Source organism: Colobus angolensis, unplaced genomic scaffold (assembly GCF_000951035.1).
Source record: "Colobus angolensis palliatus isolate OR3802 unplaced genomic scaffold, Cang.pa_1.0 Scaffold91, whole genome shotgun sequence".
NCBI classification, from domain to species: domain Eukaryota; kingdom Metazoa; phylum Chordata; class Mammalia; order Primates; family Cercopithecidae; genus Colobus; species Colobus angolensis.
Genome location: NW_012123043.1, coordinates 1,618,756 through 1,643,664, shown reverse-complemented (window position 1 = coordinate 1,643,664; position 24,909 = coordinate 1,618,756). Strand labels below are relative to the sequence as shown.

Sequence of the window (24,909 nt, the reverse complement as noted above, 5' to 3'; positions counted from 1 at the left end):
TATCAAAAAACAGATGGAACTTTGACAGGTAAACACTAATGAAAATCTGGTTTACAAGAAGACAATGTATTTGAGTTCTGCTTGTTTGGCAAATCAGAAAGGTTAAATGGGGATCCTTTTAGTTTTAGGCCATCTGATTCAGATAATGATCATTTTGAAAATCACAACGATCAACATTCCATAAACAAAAGGTAGTACAAGATCACTAGGTATATCAAAAAATGTAGAATTAGTTCAACTCAATATCACTATGTAAAAGGTAATCAAATAAAGTTAGAGCTATTTTTTACATTTAAATGAATATGTTATGAGCTAAAAGTGAGAAAATTGAGTAAGAAATAATTTTAACACTATAAAATTAAATGAGTAATATTTAAAAGAGGGAGTGCCTTAAGCTGAAATTTAAGTGAGAAGGAATGAGCTTCATTTTATTAGCAAATATTTTTAAAAGGCTATTACATGTGCTCGAGAAAATTAGTGATACCAAATGTTCAGTATCCCTAAGCATGTTTTTAGTTGAGAAGTTAATCTTTCAAAAACACTAATGATACTGATTTGCTTGTTAGCTTGCAAGAAGAAGATGAATAATATTCTTTTATCTGTGAATTCCTAAGGGCTCATCCTTTTCACTGAGGAAATTAATATTCACTCATAATATCCAGATAAAAACCCCATTCTTTTCTTGAGTTTCTCCTTTTCTTTCTTTCTTTTATTTTATTATTATTATTTTTTGTAATAAAATGCAATGGTATTCTTCCAAATTGGAAAGTTGAAATGGGATGGTCATATGTTGAAATCACTTTGAAAAATGAGGTGCCAGTAAACCCTACAGATATCTGATGTCACAAAAATATCATGTTGTAAAGTAGAAATCTAAAGACAAAAGCATAGGTTTCATATAATGCCTTGTCCATTAATAGTAATAATGCTGGCATGTGACACTTTCAACAGCACAGTTACCCCTCTTGAGACAATCTAGGAGAAACAAACAATTTTCTGAACATTTTCATGTCCTAGACCTATAATAAAAGTTGAAAAGAAAAGATTCTGTATTTCTAATTCTAGTAAGAAATTTAGACAGAGCAGAGTAATATGTTGATAGGGTAACAGGAATTGACTCAATCTATAAAAGTGGAAACAAACTTTCTGAATATATTAGAACATTTTAAAAGTGAAGTGAAGTTTATTCAGGTGTAATTCATATGCATTAAAATTTATCTTTTAAAAACTATGCAGTTCAATTAGCTTTGACCAGTGTTTACCACAATCGAGATGCAGAACATTTCTATTATCCCAAACATTGTATTATTCAATAAATACCCTGTTCTACCCTCGCTATGGACAACTGATCTGTTTTCTGTTTGTAGAGTTTCCTACCAATTAGATTTTTCCAGAAGATCATATAAATGAAAGCACACTGCATGTAGCTTTTTATGTTTTTTTTTTTTCTTAGCATAATGATTTTGAGACCCACCAGTGCTGTAACATGTATTAATAGGTTTATATCTCATTGCTGATTAGTATTCCATTGTGTGGGTATATCAAAATTTGTTTATCTACACACCCACAGACAAAAATTGGGGTTATTATGAGTACAGTTGCTGTGAAGAATTGCTTACAGATCTTTGTCTAGACATATAATTGTATTTCTCTTTGGTAAATATATAAGAGTGGAATTGTTTTGGTAAGTATCTAGGAGTGAAATTTGTGTGTTTTTCAGTTTAGGGTTATTATGAAAGATGTTGCTCTGAAAATTTGCTTAAATATTTTTGACTGGACATATATTTTTATTTCTATTTGGTAAATATTTGGGATTGGAAATGTCTAGGTAAATAAAAGTTTTCATTTATAAGAAAATGTTAAAAGGTTTGCAAAGTGTAGTTGCTCTGTGTTCCCGCCAGCACTTTTTTTGTTTTTGTTATTTTAGTAATTGTTCGGCATTTAATACTACACATTTCCCCAGTGTAGCTTTGTCCTAAAAATTGTGATAGGTTGTATTTTCATATTTATTTAGTTGAAAACATTTTCTGATTTCCCTTGTGATTTTTTTGGCCAATAAGTTACTTACACATTTGTTGTTTAATTTCCAAATATGATACCCAAAGAGCATACTTTGTATAATTTAAAATCTTTCACATTTATTGATGTTTGCTTTATTTATGGTTCCAAATATGGTCTATATTGGTGTTTGATCAACATGTACCTCAAAGAATGTGTTTTCTGCTCTTATTAGGTACAGTGTTCAACAAATGTCATTTATGTCCAGTTGGTAATAGTGGTATATATCTGTAACTTTATTGCCTTTTTCCCCCATCTTATATCAATTACTCAGAAAAGAGTGTACCCTACAACCATAATTGTGGAGTTGCCTATTTCTCCTTTCAGTTTTTCTTTTATATGTTTTTAAGTTAACAGTTACATACACATTTAGGGTAGTTATATCTGTCTGATGGATTTATGTTTTTATCAGTATGCAATATGCCTGATTGCCATTGGTAGTATGTTTTGCTCTGAAATCTACTTTGTTGGATATTAAAATAGGAATTCTGTCTTTCTTGCATTTGGTATTAGCATTGCATAGCTTTTTCTATCCATTTAACCTTTATATATATTTATATTAAAATGAATTTCCAACAGGATATATATATTTATATATATATAAAATATATAAAAATATATATTTTATAAAAATGTATATAAAAATATATAAAAATATATATATTTAAATATATATATATATTTCTTCCCCCCCAAAACGGAGTTTCGCTCTGTCACCAGGCTGGAGTTCAGTGTTGCAATCTGGGCTCACTGCAACCTCCAACTCCCAGGTTCAAGAGATTCTCCCGCCTCAGCCTTCCGAGTGACTGGGATTACAGGCGTGCGTGCCACGCCCAGCTAATTTTTTTATTTTTAATAGAGATGGGGTTTCATCTTGTTGGCTAGGATGGTCTCAATCTTGTGATCTGCCCACCTTGGCTTCCCAAAGTGCTGGGATTACAGGTGTGAACCACTGTGCCAGGCCTATATTTTTTAATCCACTATGACAATATCTGTCTTTCAACTGAATGTAAATGCATCTAATGAATTATTAAAATGTTTGAGTTTAAATCTCTTATCTTCCTAATTGGTATCCATTTGTCTGTCCTATCTCTCTCTCTCTTTCTCTTTTTTTTGCTATCTTCAAGAGAACAATTGGAAATAATGTGATAGTTTTTTTATTATTCAATTTTATCGCCACTATTTATTTGTTTTACATCTTTTTTTGCAATTGCTCTAATATTTACTCTCTACATCTTTAAGTTATCACAGTCTACAATCAAATAATAATACTCTACTACACATACATTTCTAGGAATCTTACAACCGTCTTTTGCTACTCCTTTTCTCCATATTGTAAACTCCTCAATACGTTGTTACTAGTTTTGCTTTAAAAAGTCAATTACTCCTTAATGTTTTTAAAACTAAGAAAAATAAACTTCTTTTATACTTACCTACATTTTTATAATATCAAATGTCCTCAATTCCTTTGTGGAAGTCTACATTTCCAATTGATATCATGTTCCTTCATTTAACCATTTATTGTAGTTTTAATTTGCTACCAACAAAGTCTCTTGGTTTTTTAATATAAAAAATGTCTTTTTTTGTTTGTTTGTTTTGGTCCTCAGTTTTGAAAGATTTTTATTTTGCTGAGTACAAAACTCCATATTGATAGAAGTGGAGGGAGAATTATGTAGGATTAGATGACCAGAGAATCCTGCCAGTAATCAACACTGTGGAGAGATAGAAAGGGTGAACAAAGATAACAGGATTTGTCAATTAAAACAACACTCATGCTTCACAGGACATTGGCTCTGTATTCTTCAGAATTAAGGAGAAAATATAGACAGTAGCTGTAGCTTATTTTTGCAAGAAGATTGGTATTAAAATTAGGAGGCAGAATAATAGACCGATAGGATAGGATAGGATAGGATAGGATAGGATAGGATAGGATAGGATAGGATAGAATTTAAACATGCACACAGAAAACAAGGGCTAGTTGATAGAGCAAGTTTCAGAATCAAGTAGAGAGAATTGAATTTTTTAGTATGAGTTTTCTTTTGCTGTGTAACAAATTCTCACAGATGTAGCAAGTAAAAAAATCATTGCTCATTTATTAGCACACCATTCTATACGTCAGAAGTCTGGAATAATGTGGTGGGGCTCCTTGCTCAGAGTATCACAAAGCTGAAATCAAGATTTCGCTGGACTGACTTCTTGTCTTCACGAACTAGGGCACAATCGGCCCACAAGCCCATTCCTGTTCTTGTCTGAGTTAGTTCCTTCCGGGTGATGTCCTCATTTCCTCGTTGGTGGTTAGCCAGGGCCTGGTCTAAGCTCCAAGAGATCACTGCACTTGTGGCCATGTGTCTTCCTCCATCTTTAAGCAAGCAACCGTGCTTTGAATCTACGAAATGCTCTTTTGCAACCATCTGGAGGAACCTCTCTGCTCTTAAATTAGTTATGTGATGAGGTCAGGCCCACAAGGATAATCTTAAGGTCAATTAATTAAAGCCTAAGGCTTTTAATTATATCAGCAAAACCCTTTCACAGAGATACTTAGATTAGTGTTTGATTGAATAACTGAGAGAAAATGTGTGTACACCAGGGACCAGGAATCCTGGGATTTCAGGGGATGGTGTATTCGAACTCTGCCTGCTACACAGTACAAAAGGACCTGAACTAGTTAAAAATAGAGAAAGGGAGAAAAGTATTTCTTTCTCTACTGTGTATGAGATAAAATATGTGATATTTTATTGCATATAGAATAATGAAAAATTAGCGATACTTTTATGAATAAAAGGATGAAAGTTGATAAATTTAAACCACATGGAAAAATTAGCTGAATATTAGAAAGACAGGGGTAAAATTGATACTTTGAGGACTATACAATAGAGTAAGTAATCAACATAAGTTAGCATAGGAGTCCAGACTTCTCTGAAGACCTTTTGGAACCTGGCAAGGATGTAGCTATGAAGAAATGAGATTTACAATAGAGAACATTCCAGCAATTAAGGGATCCTTAGCTGTCAGAGAAGTTATAACGAATGGCTGAATATGTCGTTTAGAGTGATAAGTTGGTCAAGAGAAGACAGAAAAACTCCGAGGTACAGGAAACTGTAGAGTTCAAAATAGAAAATATTACAAATCATAATGGAGAGAAAATAGTAAGTTCAGATATTAGAAAGTGATACATAAAAAGCTATAATGCTGATCTTGAATTTAGATCTAGAATTAAAACATTAAAAATACGTTTCATCAGATGACACAAGCTGATTGTAATGACAAAATGTGATTATATGATGATGTGTGGCTAGAGATAAAAAACATTATAATATAATAATGGACGTAATACATACTATAACATAATAATGTACGTGACTGAGGAATTCTGAAGCCGGGAGTATTAGTCAGGGTTCTCTGGAGGGACAGAACTAATATATTTCCTACCATATATATATATATATGTATGTATGTGTGTATGTGTATATATATATATAATATATATATATTATATATATAATATATTATTATATATAATATATATATATTATATATATAATATATATATTATATATATAATATATATATATTATATATATATAGGAGGAGCTGAGGAGCAATGAGAGCCAGTCTGAGTCCCAAAACTGAAGAACTTGGAGTCCGATGTTTGAAGGCAGGAAACATCCAGCATGGGAAAAAGATGTAGGCTCGTTTTTCTGCCTGCTTTATATTCTAGCTGCACTGGCAGCTGATTAGATGGTGCCCACCCAGATTTTGGGTGGGTCTGCCTTTCCCAGCCCACTGACTTAAATGTTAATCTCTTTTGGCAACACCCTTACAGACACACCAAGGATCAATACACTGCATCCTTCAATCCAATCAAGTTGACACTCAGTATTAACCATCACACCAGGATAATAGCTTTTATTTTTTACATTTTTAAAGGTGGTTTTGTTTTCATCTTTATCCTCCTTATATATGCACATGCAAAGCTATTTTTCTTATAACAAAATAGAGAATTCATTGTGCCCTGTCTCTCTAATTTGCCTGTCTATAGACGCAACTCTTTTCAGCTTTTCAGCTAATTTTTTTTTTTTTTTTGGCATTTACTTCCATACTTCAAATATCAGAATTATATTGTTATGTCTTGACTTTTTGTTCAATTCTTAGGTATTCTCTACTTATTTTCTCCTATAAAGAAATGAGGTTTAGGACTCTTTTACTCTCATACACTCAGCTCTTACCATAAATGTATACCTCTTTTCTTTCTTTCTCTCTCTCTCTTTGCATCTCTCTGTCTCTCTTTCTGTCTCTCTTTCACACACACACACACACACTCACACTCAATCTTCCCCATGTTATCAATACAGTTATAAGTTTGATTACATCAGTGTTTACACAATTATGTCTATGTAAATGCTATTATTCTAAGCTATTTTGTATACAAAAAGTATTTTTCGTTTCTTAATCAAATTTTTCACCCTTTATATTTGGATATTGCAATGGAATTTTTTAAAATTTTGCTGAATCCTTTTTTAATAAAAATGTCTTATTTCTCTAAGAATATCACTGAAATGCTTTTTTTATACATGTCCCAATTTCCAAAATTTCATATTTTTTCTCTGTGTATTTTGATCCTTATTTTTTTTTTAACTTGAAAGTTCACAAATGACTGGTGATCCTTGGGTGTCTGCTAATATTTAAAAGTAGGGCATTTAAAAGCTGCCTTGGAACACTGAGCCCCCAAATGAAACTTGTAACTGTAATTTTCACTATAGGTTATATCACTGTCTTAAAAAAAGGTATATTTATGTTTCTTCTCTTGGCTAAGTAGAATCTCCATATAATGATCTTTCAATAACCTAGAAGTTATAACCTTGGCTGCTGTCATTCTGGAAGATATGTTGGGGAGAGAGCTAGGTGATCAATATTCAGTATTATAAATGTTAATTTAATTATCCTATGCTCAACAGAATACCCTACCTTCAAATGTTTCCCAGATTAGAAACTTTCTATCTCTCCCACCTCCAGTCTTTTTTTGGTACAAAATAAAATAAATCCTTTGGAGCCAGGCAATGATTGAGAAGACCTGAGGTTCTAATTGTTTCTTTGTTTTATTTTAAATTGTTTTTTCACTCATTGATTTTATTGAGGAATAACAAGCATGCAATAAATCCCTTCTATTGAAAGTATACAACGCAATAAATTTTGATAGTTGTATTAGCCCATGACCACACAACTGCAATGAATATACAAAATATATCTATCACCCACAAAATATTTCTCACATCCCTTGCAGTCAATTCTTCCTTTAGTCCTTACCCCAGGCAACTACTATAGACAATTTTGAAATTTATACAAATGTAATACAACTTGTAATCTTTTGTGTCTTGCTTCTTTCGGAATAATGATTTTGGGACTTATCCATGTTGGTGCGTTTGCAATGATTTCCTTCTTTTATTGCTGAGTAGTATTCCATGGTATAAATGTATGTCCTTTATTTTATTCATTTTACTATAAATGGACTCTTGAGGTGTTTATAATTTTTGACCATTTTGAATAAAGCTGTTGTGAACATTTGTGTATAAATCTTTTTGTGGACATATGCTTTTGTTTCCATTCCATAAATACTAATGTGTAAGATTACATTTCTAAGAAACTATCCGTTTTTCAAAATGATTGGACCTCCATTTTATAGGTACTCCACATCCTTGTCAACACTTGTTATTATCCATGTTTACAATTTTAGCCATCCTAATGGGTGTATGGTTTTAACAGTTGCTTGGAGTATTCAACTACTCATCCTTGTTTTAATCCACCTTGCGCTCATTTCCATCAGAAAACTGGCACTACAAGTTTATAATTTTTAAAAAGTATTCTGTAGTATAGATAAGGTTGTTTCTTGGATTTTTGCCGTGGGTTAAGAGTTCAATTTTTCCCAGATTGCTAAATCAGTTACTATCTGTTCATATGCTTTCTGTCTTCCAAAGTACAGTTGTGATGGTATCTACTCTACTTATGTTTGTCCTTATAAGTGTTCACATTCCAAAATCCCTTTATTTTTATTTTAGTGGGATTTTTGACGGGAATATAAGAAACAGGTTGTGTTTAATTCACCATCTTCATTCCTCTGGTATTTAACAGGTATATTTAACATTTAAAATTGTTGTCAGAGCACAGACAATGTTAGAGGTAAAACAATTAATTAGATGTTAAGATAAATACTATGCAAATAATGAAAGAAATGATGATGTAATACAAATAATGAGAGAAATGATGTTGTAAGATACGTAAGTGTAGATTCAAAAAGATGTATATATTAAAAGGGAGTCCTTTTTAAAAATTATTATTATGTTGGCATGATAGTTTGACAGGGCCTTGAGGAAAAATAAGGGGTTAACATGTCCTATTTTTGAGAGATCTGCGGGAAGTAGTAGGAGAATAAATTTACTGGAGAGAGATATAGAAAATGTAACTACCTCACTAAAATAGGAGGACTCCACTTACATTGAGGCATTTTGATTTTGTTTTAAACATTTAGTGCATTGTTGCAATAACAGCTCCTGAAGGTGTCATATTTGGTATGAAATATGCATTCAGATATTTTGAGGGATCTCATTCAAACTTTTCATGGAATAGAAAAATAAAATTTAAATAATTTGAATGATTTTGTTCACCATTCTATGTTTTCAGTGTATTATCTTGAATGAGTGACATCAAAGATATTGTCACATTATTTGTCAGTGTATTGCCACACTGGAATTTAAGTGTTATAGGAACCATGTTTTCTTATATAATAGAATTATTAACGAAAAATTCAATTACTTTAACATACTGTTCAACAGAAATATTAATGAAAAAATTCAATTGCTTTAACATACTGTTCAATTAAAGGAAGACTATATTCCAGCGCTAAAGGAAAATAACAAATAATACATTATTTTTCTACAACATAATCTCCTCTAAAGCATTTTGAAACATAATTCTGATCTATCATTTATCTGGAGAAGTATAACCAGAATTAAGATATCCTAGAAAAAAAATGTAATAGAGAAAAGTTTAAAAGAATTAGGATTGTTCAACCTTGAATAAATATTTAGGATGAGCGTAATAAATCTACTAGATTACTTTACTCCAAAGGTTCTTATGTGAAAGCTGAGATAGATATATTCAGTGTACATACAGATAATAAATAATCTTTTTCATAGGATGTAATATTCTGAATTGGGAGGGATGCTAATTATTGGAGCTCTTTCTAACTCTCGAAGAGCTTACTGGTTAAGCTCATAGCATTATAGTCCCATTTACAACAAAGTATCTAGTCTGCAAGCTTAATCATACAGCATAAATGACGGTCTTTGAAAGGTCAGTTAAGCTACCTGTGTTTGAGAATGGCTATTTGAAGAAAAGTACCAATAAATCAAGGAAGCAGAAATGTAAAATATATGTTACAATTTTTCTGATAGTTAAACTTACTAGCTGTCAGTATTTCGTCCTTCATATATTTTTAAATATCTCTGATTAGAAATTAAGCTAAAATGCCTAAATTACTCATTACATTTTACATTTGATACGTGGAAAGACCCATCACAGTTTTGAAGTAACATCATATAGAAAGGGTTAAATTTTAAGCTATTTATGTACAAGGTTAATTCTTTCCAGGTATTTACTGATGTAAAGCTAGGATGATATAGCTTAATCTTACATGCAGTTAAACCACGTCACAAACTAGAAAGATTAAAGTGCACTGGGTTGCCACTTCTTATAGTGCTCTCCAAAGAAACTACTATAGATAAACCAAGCTAAAATTTTAAAATATGCACTTGATAAACAACCTAGCATTCACTTTTATCTGCTGTTTTAAAAAGGGGGGAAAAACCCCTAGTTTCTTTTTTTAACAAATGTCCAAATGCAACTGAGGAAGTTGGTAGGAACATTTTAAAGTTAATTTTTTTAACCTTTTACAGAAAGTTCAGAGTAACAAGATGCAGTCAATATATCCAACTAAAGATTTTTAACTACTGTTAAATAATAGTTTTTGCTTGTGTGTTTTTAATGGCTTTAAATGTATTTTCCAGTGTTTAAGAAATAAATTCATAATTTAAATGATAATTATATTTATGTAAAACTAGATAGCAAAAATAATCAAGAGCGGCGAGAAATACAATAAATCAAGTCATCAGATTGACATGGTGTAATGTGAAGAGTTGGGTGAGACAAAGCAATATCTTCTTTGGGAGAAATTGTGAATGGAGCAGTTAGACATGTGGTCTTACCTAGACAATAGGTCAAATAAACTAGCTACGGTCTTCCTTGTTTGTAAAAATAATGACATACATCAGCAGTAGACCAGCAGTAAGAGTTTCCTGTTTTTCTTTCAAACTGTTGACTGTTAAAAACACACCTGTAATATAGCTTGCTATTTCTGCATTCACTTGTTGTCCATTGAACTTAATACATTAAAATTTCCCAATTATGAATAAAGGTCAAACACTCTAACATTTTCTTTCAGAAAATGATTCAGGGATTGATACATATATTTCACTGTTGTTTCTGCCCTTAGTCTATGTAGCTATCAGATTTATGTTGCTTCCATAACAGAGACCGTTCTGCAACCCAAAGATCATTTACTTAATAAAATTCACATTGCTGCTCACCAAATACTGTAACTAGACAAGCATGCACTGAGCCACCCAGCACCCAGATGAATTAAATTTATGTTGCACTCTTTGTAAAAATTAAATCACAGCTTTTTAGTGATCTATGAAATTCTACATTTGAGAGCATTTCTGAAATTCTATACCAAGGCTTGAAATATTTACATACTAAAGCATCTATTTCAACCCTAGAACAAAATGATTAACCTGTTACATGGAAATAAAGAGGTAGCAATGGAAATTTATAATACAGACAGTGCCTGAAAATTTATTCTTTTTTAGACCAAATTAAGTGGTGAGCACCTATATAAATTTTTTTCTTGATTCACTGTTAGACAAAAAAAACTAACTCAATGTAAAGCTACTTGTTTATAGCAAGTAGCATATCTATTAAAGTACTATTCTGAGTTTCATATAGACCCATTATCTGTATCCTGTAACATGACAACTCAGTATAAACATACCTTCAGAATGCAGTCCAAGTGTACAAAGATTATTCACCTGATCACAGCTGGAGCAGAGGTGGTTATGTAATGATTTGGCTGCAAAAATAGCCAAAGGCATTTGTAAGAACACAACCAGTCAAATGCTCCTGTAAACTTTTAGAAAGAGAAGAATATTGAAATTAAAATGAAAATGTCAAGCCTATGTGTTTATATACATATGTTTGAAATAATTTTATTGTCTTAATAGTTTATGCATCTGTAGTGGATTGACTTTCATTTTGTTTAAAATGTTTTTGTTTTATTGAACAAATGTTCAGAGATTTTTTTTTTTAGTTGATGAAACATATAATCTTTTTGGAAATTAATTTTGAGAAATACCCTATGTGTTTTCCAGTTTTATGATCTTGAAGAAATTATTTCACCTTAGGATTTGAGGGAAGCTTACTTTCCCATCCACTAAATGGGGAGATTGGACAGACGATTTCTAAGTCTTTCCAAATATTACATAAGCTTGGATTTGCAAAGTGCATATAACATTTAATTTAAAAAGGTAGTGTTTGCTAAGAAAACTACAAACTGAATGATGATTAAGTTTCAGTTTAACAAGGACTATTCAAGGAGGCAGAAACATCGAGAAAAGTGGAATGGAGGAGATGCTGATTAAAAAATAAAGACATCACCTCATCACTTTTTCAAAACTGAAACTCTTCACCACCAAAAATATCATGAAGAATGAAATCGAAAATCTAAACATAAACTGAAACAAGAGCATAGCAACAGAAGATAATATGCTTTCTATTTCAGAAAAAAATGATTATTTAAAGAAAAATCAAGATACTCTCTAGAATAGATGTATACATAATTTACCATTCTAAATACAATGGATTATAGTCTCTAGAGTGTTTATAAATACAGCTATCACTCATTATAAATAAACATAAACTGCAGAAAATTGAAACTTAAAAAACTAAAAAAAAGAGCTAAGGTGTTTCAAATCATGTGAAATCATGAAATTAAGAACTTTTAAAGAGGTAGTACATTATATGCTAGAACATAGTACTCCTTAGTGAAATAGTCAAATATTCTAAGCCCAGTGCATAACAGAGTAGTATCTGTAATAGACGATTAAGAGAGAGAAACTTCTTAAGATCAAGGAGTAGCCAGTGAAAGATGGCATGACTGTGATCCCAGGGATGGGAAAAGAGACATTTGAAATGCCAGTGTTAGAAAAGATGGTACACGTTTTAAGAAATGCTTTTAAGTGTGGCAATTTTAGCAAAGAAAACAATTGAGTTATTATTGTAGGAGCTACACATAGTAGAATGAGAATTATTATTTTATCATAAAATATTTAATTTTTTCTTTATAGTTTTCAAATAGGCTTTGAGAAAATTATTTTTTCCTCTGTTTGGGTAGTTAGCCTTCTCCACAAAAATAATTATAGCTTTAACAAGTTCGTTGGACTAAACACACAAAAACACTTTAAAATCTGCACAAAAATAGTCTAAGTCAAATTTCTCTTAGAAATAAATTGGTTGTTTCCATGTGGAGAATTCCAGAGAGTGTGCAGCATATGGTGAACAGATTCCATAATTTTGATTGGAAGACCTTCAGTGCAATACATATTAAAGATCATAGAATTGTAATATGTACAATTTCATCAGAGTCTTTAATTTATGTTGATTCTCACCCTCTGTATCTCTCTCTCCTCCTACTGATCACCCAACCAATGGTGGATATTAGGAGGCCATGACAAGTGACATAATTTATAAACAGGCACAAGTATTTTAGTGTGACCTGACTAAAGCCATTTGCTGATAAACTACTTGGTATTGGGGAAAAGTGACTTATGAATTACTGTTCAGGGGAAGACTCTGTTCACATACATTTAACATAGTCCACTACTGTGTTAGCTTTTGCATTATTGTCTCCAAAATATGACAAAAGCATTTAGAGGAGCCCCCATCTTCAACCAATTTTCAGTGTAACCTCCATTTTCCAAGCTTACATTGACATTACCTATTAAAATAACTTCAAGCACACATATATCTTAAAAAGCCATTTTCCCCGAGGCTGTACTATGATGATCAACAGAAATTGCTTTGCCAGGAAAGACAATTTTATCAGTGTATTTTGAGTCATTCTGCCTAAAGTGAAAATTACATTTAGCAAAAAATCCACTAAAATTGTGTATTTTACATTGTTATGACAAGAACTTAAAATATTTCACCTAAAATCTTAGTGAAGTGCTTCAAAACAAATGTCATTAGATATTTTTCTCACTTTTGGTTTTAAATAGATGATTTTCTATGTAATGTTTTAATATTTAAGCTATGATGTTTATATAGATCACTAGTAAAATACCCATCAAGTACTTACTGGTTCTTTGAAGAGAAAAAAAAAAAAAGGGAGGACTTAGTGTTCTTTCTTTTAAGTAGTAAAGTTAAACATAGCCCCAACAGAAAGTCTGGTAACACCTAACATAAGCTAAGGTTTTTATTTACACCCCTTTCCAAAGAACAGCAATACATCAATCTTTTACAAATAATCTATTTATTCATTTAAAAATATATTCTGAGTACCCTCTATGTGCCTGGGATTTTTTTTTTCTTATTTCAATTTCAAGCTTCTCATAAACTGTTTTAATATTCATGCCTGTTTTACCAGGATTTAAAATTTTACTATCTTAAATATTTTCGTTATTATACTGTTTATAACAAATATACTTTTATAATCTACATGTGTAATCAAAAGAATCAGAAGACTCTGCTGCTAAAATTCAATCATTTTTCTTAATTTCCTATAATATCTCTCATAAAAGATTCTTCCTCCATTCTGAAATCCTCACTGCATACAATTCTTATTTTCATTGTAAGAAAAAATTTGCTCAGCTTTTACCTGCAATTAACTGTTCAACTTACTACAATCTGACTTCCCCACTTTTCCACTGAAACTCCTCTTAAGGTCATCAACGGCTACCATTTTGCCAAATGCTAAGGACTTTACTCTGTCTTTATCTTCAAAGTTTCAGCAGCCTTTAACAAAGGAGATCCTGTGTCTTTTCTGAAATACTTCTCTCTGTTGGCTTTCACGATGCCAGTATCTTCTATTTCTTTCTTTCTTCACTAGCTACTCCTGCTCCTCACTTTTGCCTCTCCTCTTGTAACCACAATCTACATGTTACGGTAGTTTAGGGTCAAGTGCCAGGCCCTCTCCTCCTTTCTGGCTATGCCATTTCCTGGATGATCTCATCTAGTAGGCTGGCTAAAACAACACTTACATCAGTAGATCTCATTCCTATTGGATCTAAGGCCTTCTGTTATATAAAACATTTTATTATACTGCCATCTTTACTATCCCCAAATAAAATGTATAAATACTGTAAATTATTTGGAGACATGATTAGAAAGAAAGTCAATACAGCAGCCTAACTCAAAGATAAAGAAAAAAATAAAAGGAAATTAATTTATAATAAAATAATATGATTTAACATGTAAATTTTTAGAAATGTCTTTATTAGCAGACATACCCATAGGTAATGTTTGCACCTATTTATAATGAATTTATCAGTGAGACAATCAAAGGCCATTATATACAAAAAGCAAACAAATATAAAAAAGCGCAGAGAGGTAGAAATGGGCTTGAGAATAAAATCTAGTTTAGAATGTTATAGTAAATACAATTCATTTGTTTATAGTAAGAAAATAACGACCATAGGAATAAGAAAAGTAACCAAGATAAATTTCAGAGTGTTGAAGTGGAACCAATAAGAAAGTTTGATACTCTATGAAGGAACTTTTTTCTTAGTACCAAAATAATTCCTGTGTTATTGCATAGTATGAAGTAGTGATAAAGTATCTCAAAATTTCAAACGTATTTTCTCTCTTAAAATTCTACCACAAATGGAAGCCTACATTTAGTTTCTAGTACTTAAGGAGACAAAGGACTCTACTTCAATGGGCAACTGGGAGTAGAGTATAGCTAGAAAGAGAAGCAGAAATATAAGAGGATGCAGAGAAGTTGTGTTACACCTCTGGGGACAGAACGAGACCGAAGCTGAGAAACAACAGGCAGCCCCAAAACAAATGTAACATTTCCATGTTATTTTCACTATAGTCATTTCTTACCTTAGCAGTGATATATCTTTTTTAAGTTTTATTAATGACATTCCTTAATACATATGCACTATTTTAATTAACATTTGGTTCTGAGTCTGTTGCAAGTGGTTTCATCTGTTACATCAGGGCTCCACTACAGCACTAAAACTACTGATTTTTAATAGCTGCATTACAGCACTGAAATGCTTTACCGCTAAATATATGGTTGGAAATACAATAATACATCAAGGACGAGACATAAACAGAGTACACAAATTTATTTCATGATTTTAAGACAATATATTTGTTTTCCTTCTCCTTCACTATCTTTTTATAAGTTATTGCACTTCTTATGTAACTGCTTGTTCAATAAAAAGAATTATCATGCAATTAACTACTACCAATTTATCTTTACAAGGCATTCAGTTGGAGAGAACATTGAAAAGTTGTGTAGAACATGGGCCAATAATTTGTTTTTCCAAATTGTCATACACACGGCTGGTCGTCTAGCATTCCCAGCCACTGACAGCCAAATGTCAACAGAAGCCCCCAAATCATCGTGACGTCTAAGTAATGCCCACATAAAATTTCCAAACATTCCATGATGGCAATACAATGTTCACTATGAACCATAGATCTCTATGGGAATAACCTTGTGCCCAAACCAGACTCATATCCGACTGCCTACTTGACAAATACCTAGTTGTTTTCTGTGATAATTTCCTTTCCGTAACCCCAACATCTAATCAGCAACACTTCCTATTCACTTTATTTCCAACAAATATTTTAAATACATTCAATTCTGTCTGTTTCCACCATCACTTCTCTAGTCCAAGTCTTGATTAGTTCTCCCTTCGACTGATGTGTTAGTCTACTAATTGTTTTTTAGTATTCCATCGTTATCCTTATTTCAAATACAACTGCCAGTATAAACATTTTAAGACATACATCAGCTCATACTACCCCTTCATGTAAAATCCTTCAATGAATTCCTAACGTGCTAGATTAAATCTCAAGTTTTCCTATGGTTTGTAAGACTTTTGATGACTGCATTCTATTTCCTCAACTTCACCACATAAATTCTTCCTTTGCTCATTCTGTTTCAGGTACACTGGCCTACTTTCTGTTTTTTCATGCAAACTGTTTTTTGCACCAGGGTATCATTTTCTTTTCCAAGCATGCCTGTTACCACAGTTTCTATTTGGTGTGTTCATTTTAATTCTACTGGTCGCAGTCCAAATGTTACCTTCTCTGACAGGTTTTCCCTAATCATACCATCGAATTGGATTCTCTTGATTATTTGTAATCTTTCTTTCCAAGTGTTCATTATATTGTCATTATTTCTGTACTCTTGTGTTTCTGTGCTTTTTATTTTTCTTTCATTCCAGAAAACATGTTCTACAAAAGCAGGAAACTTATCTCTCTTGTGCTTCACCATATCCCCAGTTTTTAGCAAATGGCAGAGAATCAATAAAAATGTGTTAAATTCATAAAACATTTAAAAACTCCATCTATAAATCATATAGCAAAAAGTATTCTAGATTCTCCAAAATATGGTGTCTTTTAAATTTTTTTGATTAAAGCTTTAAAAGATAAAACAATTTCTTTCTTCTAATGCTGATATTAAGAAGAAAACTAAAGTTGGCAAATACTTTTTGGGTTGACATTATGATATTTTAGTGATGTATGAATCAGGCAGTAATTGGCTCAGAGATAACTCAAGGGTCCTACGTGTACATTGTCTCCTATTAATATAACTTTAATTTTACCTAGCAGGAATTATAATTCTATAAAAGACTGATTGATAATTTATCAAACAAGGCTTTGAAATGGGAAAAGAAGAATGGAAGTAAGTACTTTCCAATGAAATCTAGTACCTTCCCTAACTTGAACCACAGTCTACAACTCTAAGTATGCCTCAGGCATCATGAAGTAAATGAGAGCAGAAGAGTGTAAGAAATGTACAGAGGGAGTGTGACAAATCAGAAAGGAAAGGCAATGATATACTTATGTGAATTTATACACTGAGCAGACATAGGGAAAAGATTTAATATCAACCAACAAATTTAAAACACTTAAAATGACTTCAATCACTTTGTCAACACTTTTTAAAATTTTTATTTTATTTTAACTTTTAAATGGATTTTATTTTTTCAAAACAGTTTTAGAATTACAGCAAACTTTTGCAGAAAATGCAGAGTTCCTGTATACCCTCAGCACATATGCACGGTCTCTCCCACTATTAACATCTTGCACCAGAGCGATATATTTGTTACCATCAATGAGTCTACATTCACACATCATTATTATCCAGTGTCCAGAGTTTATGTTAGGGTTCACTGTTGGTATTGTACGTTCTATTGGTTTTAACATATATATAACGGTATGTATGCATCCATTATTTTAGTATTATATGGAATAGTTTCACTGACCTAAAAATCCTTTGTACTCCACCTATTCATCCTTCCCTCTACCCTGATTTCTGACTACTGCTGATCTTTTCACTGTTTACATAACTTTGCCTTTTTCTGAATGTCATATAGCTGGAATTATATAGTACACAGCCTTTTCAGATTAGCTTCTTTATCTTGGTAATATACATTTAATGTTCCTCTGTGTCTTTTTCGATGGCTTCATATGTCATTTCTTTTTAGCACTGAATAATATTCCACTGTCTTAATCATAGGATATTTATCCATTGACCTCCTGAAGGACATCTTACTTCCTTCCAACTTTTGGCAATTGTGAATAAAGCTGCTGTAAGCATCCATATGCAGATTTTTATGTGGACATACATTTTCAGTTCATTTGGATAAATACCAAGGAGCATGATTCCTGGGTCATATGGTAAGAGTGTGTTGAGTTTTGTAAGAAACTCCCAAACTGTTTTCTAAAGTGACTGTGCCATTTTGCACTCTCACCAGCAATCAATGATAGTTCCTGTTGTTTCATGTCCTCACCAATATTTGGTGTTATCAGTGTTTAGGACTTTTGTCATTCCAATTCTATTAGATGTGTATAATATCTCATTGTTGTTTTAATTCGAAAATTACTGATGATATATGATGTTGAGCATCTTTTCATATGCTTATTTTCCGTGTGCATATTTACTTTGGTGAGGTGTCTGTTCAGCCTTTTTTGCCCATTTTTAATCTTGTTGTTCATTTTTGATTGCTGCATTTTGAGATTTATTTGTATATTTTAGATAACCATCTTTTATTAGGAAAAAAAGTCAATATTTCTTTTGGATATGTCTTTTGCAAATATTTTCTCCTAAACTGTAACAAATCTTCTCATTCTTTTGACAGTGTCTTCTGCAGAACAGAAAATTTTAATTTCAGTGAAGTCCAACTTATCAATTATTTCTTTCATGGATTCTGCTTTTGATATTGTATCTGTAAAGTCATTACTATACCCAATGTCATGTAGATTTTCTCAGTTTCATTGTTTTGAATTTTAGGTGCAGATCCATTTTTAGTTATTTTTTATGAAGGGTGTAAGGTCTGTGTCTAGATTTAATTATTTCTATGTAGATGTCCAATTGTTGGACACCATTTGTTGAAAAGATTATTTTTTCTCTATTATGTTGCTTTTGCTCCTTTGTTGAAGGTCAGTTGACTATATAAATATGAGTCTGTTTGTGGCTTTGTATTCTGTCCCATTGATCTATTTGTCTATTTTTCCATCAATATCACACTGCTTTGATTATAATGGCTTTATAGTAAGTCTTAGAGTTGAGTAGTGTCATTCCTCCAACTTCGTTCTTCTCCTTCAATATTGTGTTGGCTGTTCTGGGTCTTTTCCCTCTCCATATCAACTTTAGTAACCCATGCTCTTTTTTAAACTACACCTTCTGATCTAGTGACACTAGATGTATGTATGTCAACATACATTACATACATATATGATAGGTATGCTCTCAAAATTACTGTGAAATAGGTTTTAATCAATGGTATCTATTTTAAACATCAAGTCAAATGACTTCTGAGTGGAAGTGCTCAATAAATACAAAACTATCATAATCATCGCCATCATCACCATTATTAAAAGCAACAATCTTTTCCACAGTGGTTGGAAACTGGTTAAGTGACTTGCCCAATATCAGGGCTGGTAAGTGTAAGAGAATTCAAATCCAAGTCGATTAATTTCAAGTTTAGTGTTTCTTCTACTCCTGCATGCTATGAACGCTGAGGTAGTAAATGAACTCTGAAATAATTTTTCCCATTTTTTTAACCAGATGAAACTTCTATGATACCAAGTAGCATGCAGTAGAAAACAGACTTTGCAATTAACTGAAACTCAGCTCCTAAGGGTAACATTATTTAACCCTAACACTTTCCCAAGTGTATAGACTATTTTATCCTGCAGAAAAGTTAAAGAAAGTATGGCCTAAGTAATATTATCATCTAGTTGGGATATTATTTCCATGGGATTTTCTCAACATTTGGGGGTTTTCAATAGAGATTAAGCCTGACTTACTAGAGGAAAGAAGCATAGATTTTGGTCTCAGATTTTTTTTTTTTTTTTAAATTCACTTGGTTGTTTTGAGACTCCAATAAAATACTGGAGGTGAAAATTTTCTCAGCACTATAAAGTACAAGTATAAAAGTATACTACACTATAATTATCAACATGTCATTTTCTAAATTATAACTGTATAATATTTGAAACCTAATGGCCTATCAATAGTTGATTAATGAATGAATGTGATACATTCTTAATAATTCATAACTCTTAATTATTATTTTTAATGTTATGTAAATAGATGAGCCATTTAAACTATTAAAAAGACAAGGTGATAAAATGGTTCCTCTGTAGGGAAATTAATAACTAATTTATAATTGTTTCATATTAAGTAAACTATAAATTTATTTTATATTGGATTATATAATGGAAACTATGTTCATTTCATTGATTATATTTTTTAAACATTACTATTTTAAGTATTTATAATATGCTTAATGTGTATATATAATGAATTAATTTTTATAGGAAGATAATTTCAGAGTAACAATATAAGAAAACAATGCAATAGAATTTATCTAAGAGAGATGTTTAAGTTTTTACTGGAGTATCAAGTGTTAATAATTTTCTTAACTTCAACTGTAGGAAAACATACAGTCCTTTTCTTCTATATTGAATTATGTTTTAGTTAAAACTTAAAAGTTGGTATAACTGAAAGAAGAAAAAAATACATTTCAAACTAATTTAAAAAATTATTTGAATCATTTTTGATATTAAAATATCTTATTATTTTTACAGACCAAATTATAATAAGTGGGAGATCTAGAAATCTATTGGGAAAATAATACATGCTAAAATAAAGCATAAGATAAAAGTCCTGCACATGAATCATACCATTTTAGAATAAAACTATGCAATTTACAAGGTCACCTTTATAAAGGCAGATGTATATTAAGCAAATGTTGAGTTGATTTATTTGCAGATGACATTCTACCTAATTGTCTTCTAGCTGTCCAGATACCTAGAAAACTTTCAATACAACCTGTACTTTTTTTCCCCATAGGTTATTGGAGTACAGGTGGTATCTGGTTACATGAGTAAGTTCTTTAGTGGTGATTTGTGAGATTTTGGTGCACCCGTCACCCAAGCAGTACACCAGTACACACTGCACCCTATTTGTAGTCTTCTATCCCTCGCCCCTCTCCCACCATTCCCCCCAAGTCCCCAGCATCCATTGTGTTCTTCTTATGCCCTTGCATCCTCATAGCTTAGTACTTCTTAAAGTCCCACTATCACCGTGTCACCATGTCTTGATCAAAGAAAGGATCAGATCACTGAGCCATAGGCAAACAAACAAACAAAAACCTCACTGTTGACTTTGTTTGTCTTGTAGATTTCAAGGGCCTACTGAAGGCAGTGGTGAGAAATTCTGGCTGTTACTCTAACCCTTGAGAATGCCTCCAGAAGACAGTTTTCCTTCCATAGGAAAAAAAGAAAAAAAGAATTCAAAGAGAAATGTTAGAAGCTGGGGGAGGGTTTGCACTAGAATGGAAGGGAATAAAGAACTGTTTTTGAGTGGGAGTTGATGCTCCCACTCCAGCTGCTGGTTTCTAATCTGAAAAATACCCAGTATGCTTTTATTCCTTAAGTAACCCAACAAGTATGCAGCTCTTGGGAGGAAACACATGTATTCATATGCAGATACTCATATTTATGATTAATTATACTGACATTTATAATTAAATATAAATACTTACATTACCTTAAGTGATTTTTCCCTCACTATTAACCTTTGGAGAACTTCCTTCCCATAATTTATATAACTCTAATTTCCATCTCCTTCCTAAAGACTTAGGACCAATGGTTGCTGGGAAAGAGAAAAATCAGTTATTGTTTGACAATAGATAGTTTGTAGATATTTTTCTAGTTACTCTTTCCTCTCTGTTTTCTATGTTTGGTAGTGACAAATATTAACAAAATTAACTCCTTAACAGCATGAAGATTTAGTAGTTATTATAAAAGCAGAGCTCTACCTGGGAGTGTTGCCAATTGCAGCAGAGAATGTTTGTGCTCACCAGTGTCTCTCTTCTTCCTGGGCACACTGCAGGACTCATTTCTCAAAGTCTTTGCAGGTAAGTGAGCCAATGGAGTATGAGTAGAAATGATGTTCCCCATTTCCAGACCTGACCTTTAGACCCACTCATGCTGTGTTTCATACTCTCTTTCTTTGATCATTTACTCAGCCAGGTGCAGAGGATTCCACTGAGAACTTTGAGGCTTTAGGAGAGAGACATATGAAAGGAGCCTGGGCCCCTGAATAGCAGTGCACAGAGAGCCTTTTACCCCAGTTACCTTCATTGGACTCTGAGAGGAGCAAGAAATAGATCTTTATTGTGTTAAATCAAGATGCTTAACTAGTACAGAAATTCAGAAAGAACTAATGTTTGTCATGATCCTGGTAGTTTGGGTTTCTGCCTTGCCTTAGCAAAAGAACATTCTGATATATAAGAAATTGAGACTTTCACATAAAGCACAGCCTTTCCCTCTATGGCATGCAGATACGGACTGCAAAAGCTGTACGCAGCTCTCTTCAGGCTCTCTTTAAGCCCAAGTCATTTATTACCATCAGTTCTGGAACAATCATTTTCCAAATCTAGAAATCAGGACACATAATTAGATAACTCACAATTCAGATAATGTGTCTATTCCTTCGGTCTAACTTCTTGTTTTATCACTTACTCATTTATACTTTTTAAATACCTTTTGAGTCATGTTATGTGCTAGACACTGTACTAAGTGGTAGAGGATACAATGAAGCACAGGCTCTGGCACCCAGCATAGTATTCTACAGACTGTAGGCACTCAACAAATAATTTAGTGATGTGAAACAGAAAACTAAGAGGAAGTTAATTCAGTAAGACATGAGAAACACAGGGGGGTGCTCCCCATCCTCCTTGACGTAGAAAGGACACCTTGACACAAGAAATGCAGAAAAAACTTCCTATAGTTAGTTCTCTCTACGTAAATGCTTTCTTATGATGTGAGATACTTCCTGGGATTGAGTGACACCAGAGATATGCAACCAGCCAATATGTAGCTAACCTGATCTTGCCATCGCTGATTAACCACTGGATACACACATGCACACGCACATGCACACACACAGGCACACACACTCCTATATGATTAATTGCAAATTGGTTAATTGAAAGTCTCTGGGGTGTTTTCCTTCCTGATATTAATAACATAGTCAACTTGTCCATTCTACTGATTTTGTCTTTGAAAGAAAAATTGATTTTTAAAGCTCTAAAAGTTACAAAATTATTACATTGTAAACTTTAATTTTATTATTACAAAGTATTTTTATTACAAATCATACAAGACTAAAATCCCTTGATAATGCTTCTAATATTAGGTGATGAAATGTCTAAACTATATTTTGTTGCATTTAAATATATAGGAGGCAACAATTACCAAGCTTGTGACAAGGATAGAGAATGCATTCTAAGCAAAGCTCAAAAATAAGAAGGTGCTACTGCATTTTTTTAACAGGAGGACTTAAATTCCTGATTTTCATCCTTTAAAAAAAGAGTTAATTCTTTGTATAAGCGTTTTGCACGATACACCTACAGAATATTTATAAAGTCTTTGTAGAAATCTAGTTGAAATATACATATTTGGGCATTTTCCCTTTGACATATGTGTATACGTACATATATTTATGAAATTTGAATACAGTGTTTATAATTTATTTATTTGTATGTGCATTTTTGATATCCTCAAAATAATCAAGCCACTTAATAATACACTCTAAATATAATAAGTCTATACAATACATTTTTCTGCACAAAGATAATTTTTGCAAATATTAATTTAGGCATGTGTATGCAAAGGCCAACCTAACTTTTTCACATTATCTCATTTCTCCAGAAATGTACAAATGCTCAGCAGTGTTTATAGTTACTGCCACAAAGTATTTTTGTATCTTCAAGAGTGCCTTTGGGTTTTTATCTGTAGGAAGGCTTTGATTGCCAAAAGTAGTTTCATCAACAGTGGAAATTAAAAGTAACCTTCAAGAGCCTTTTAGACATGAGTAGGCTTTCTGGGGCAACTCTGTAGGAAAACTGACTGAGAAAGATAGGCTATTCACCAGACACTGAGCTGAATAATTTAAGTGTGGTGAGCTCAATCTCCTTTTATACTGTTTTCTCATTGAACATTGATTGAAATGTCATTAAAAATAATGAATGGCTAAATATATGTTACCCAAATTATTTCAATGCCTATTATCTAAAATGATCAAATGATTTTCATAATGGATACCATTGTGAAAGACTCAGTTTTTTGCTCTTGCTTGTTCTTGCCATTCCTGTTGTGATAACTCAAGGCACACTCATCAGACTCTATGTGAACTGGCTGGAGTGACAGTTGGTGAATCAGCAGTTGGCCAAATGATGAACTAGAGCATAGTCTGTCATTCACATGTTTCTCTAGTGAGGACTAATCTTATCCCCGGAATGATGTAAACTTTAAACTTTTCTAATGTTATTATCAAGGGTTGAATTGAGCATTCAGGAAATGCTCCACATGCTATAATTTGGTCTTCTGAAAATTAGGTTCCAATCTTTGTGTAATTCATCTTTAAATATTTTGGCAACAAACGAAATGTCTTTTTCAAATTCTTTTCTTTTTCTGCTCTGAAAATCATTTATCGGCCTATATAAACCAGAAATGCTGGCATGATTTGGTCCAAGCATACTATTTCAGTGCTTGTCTCTATGGTGGCATATTCCAATGATCTCAGTAGATTTCCAGGACTTTCCATTAGTGTTCACTTCATCCCTGCAGATGATCCATCAATTTTATTTTCTAATGAGGTACATGCAATGGCACTCTTTCTTATAGTATATGTCTCTAAGAACAGAATTCCTTCTAGCTCAGTGCTCTCATCTTGTGTTACCAAAAATTTAATTTTGAAATGCTTTGGCTAACAAATGAAAATTGAATTTAGTATGGCAATCTATTTAAAGAAAACTCATTATGTATTTCTTTTTGCCCCTGTAGCTTAACAAACTGGAAAATCTGAAGTAGCATCATGATCATCATCACCAAAAGCAGTAACAGCAGCATAGCTACAATTTACATTAAAATGCCTAAGAGATATTTATGATTTATATTGGACCTAGTCAGTTAGAATCATATCTG

General features: G+C 32.3%; 1 long non-coding RNA gene across 1 annotated transcript in view; it reads right to left on the bottom strand.

Annotated features, from left to right (window-relative positions):
* Nucleotides 1–3,544: 3,544 nt before the first annotated feature.
* LOC105504305 overlaps nucleotides 3,545–24,909 on the bottom strand; it is a 57,614-nt gene continuing 36,249 nt past the window's right edge. Inside the window, exon 3 of the long non-coding RNA XR_001000593.1 lies at nucleotides 3,545–3,770. This is a non-coding gene — a long non-coding RNA (uncharacterized LOC105504305). The remainder of the gene's footprint in view (nucleotides 3,771–24,909) is intronic.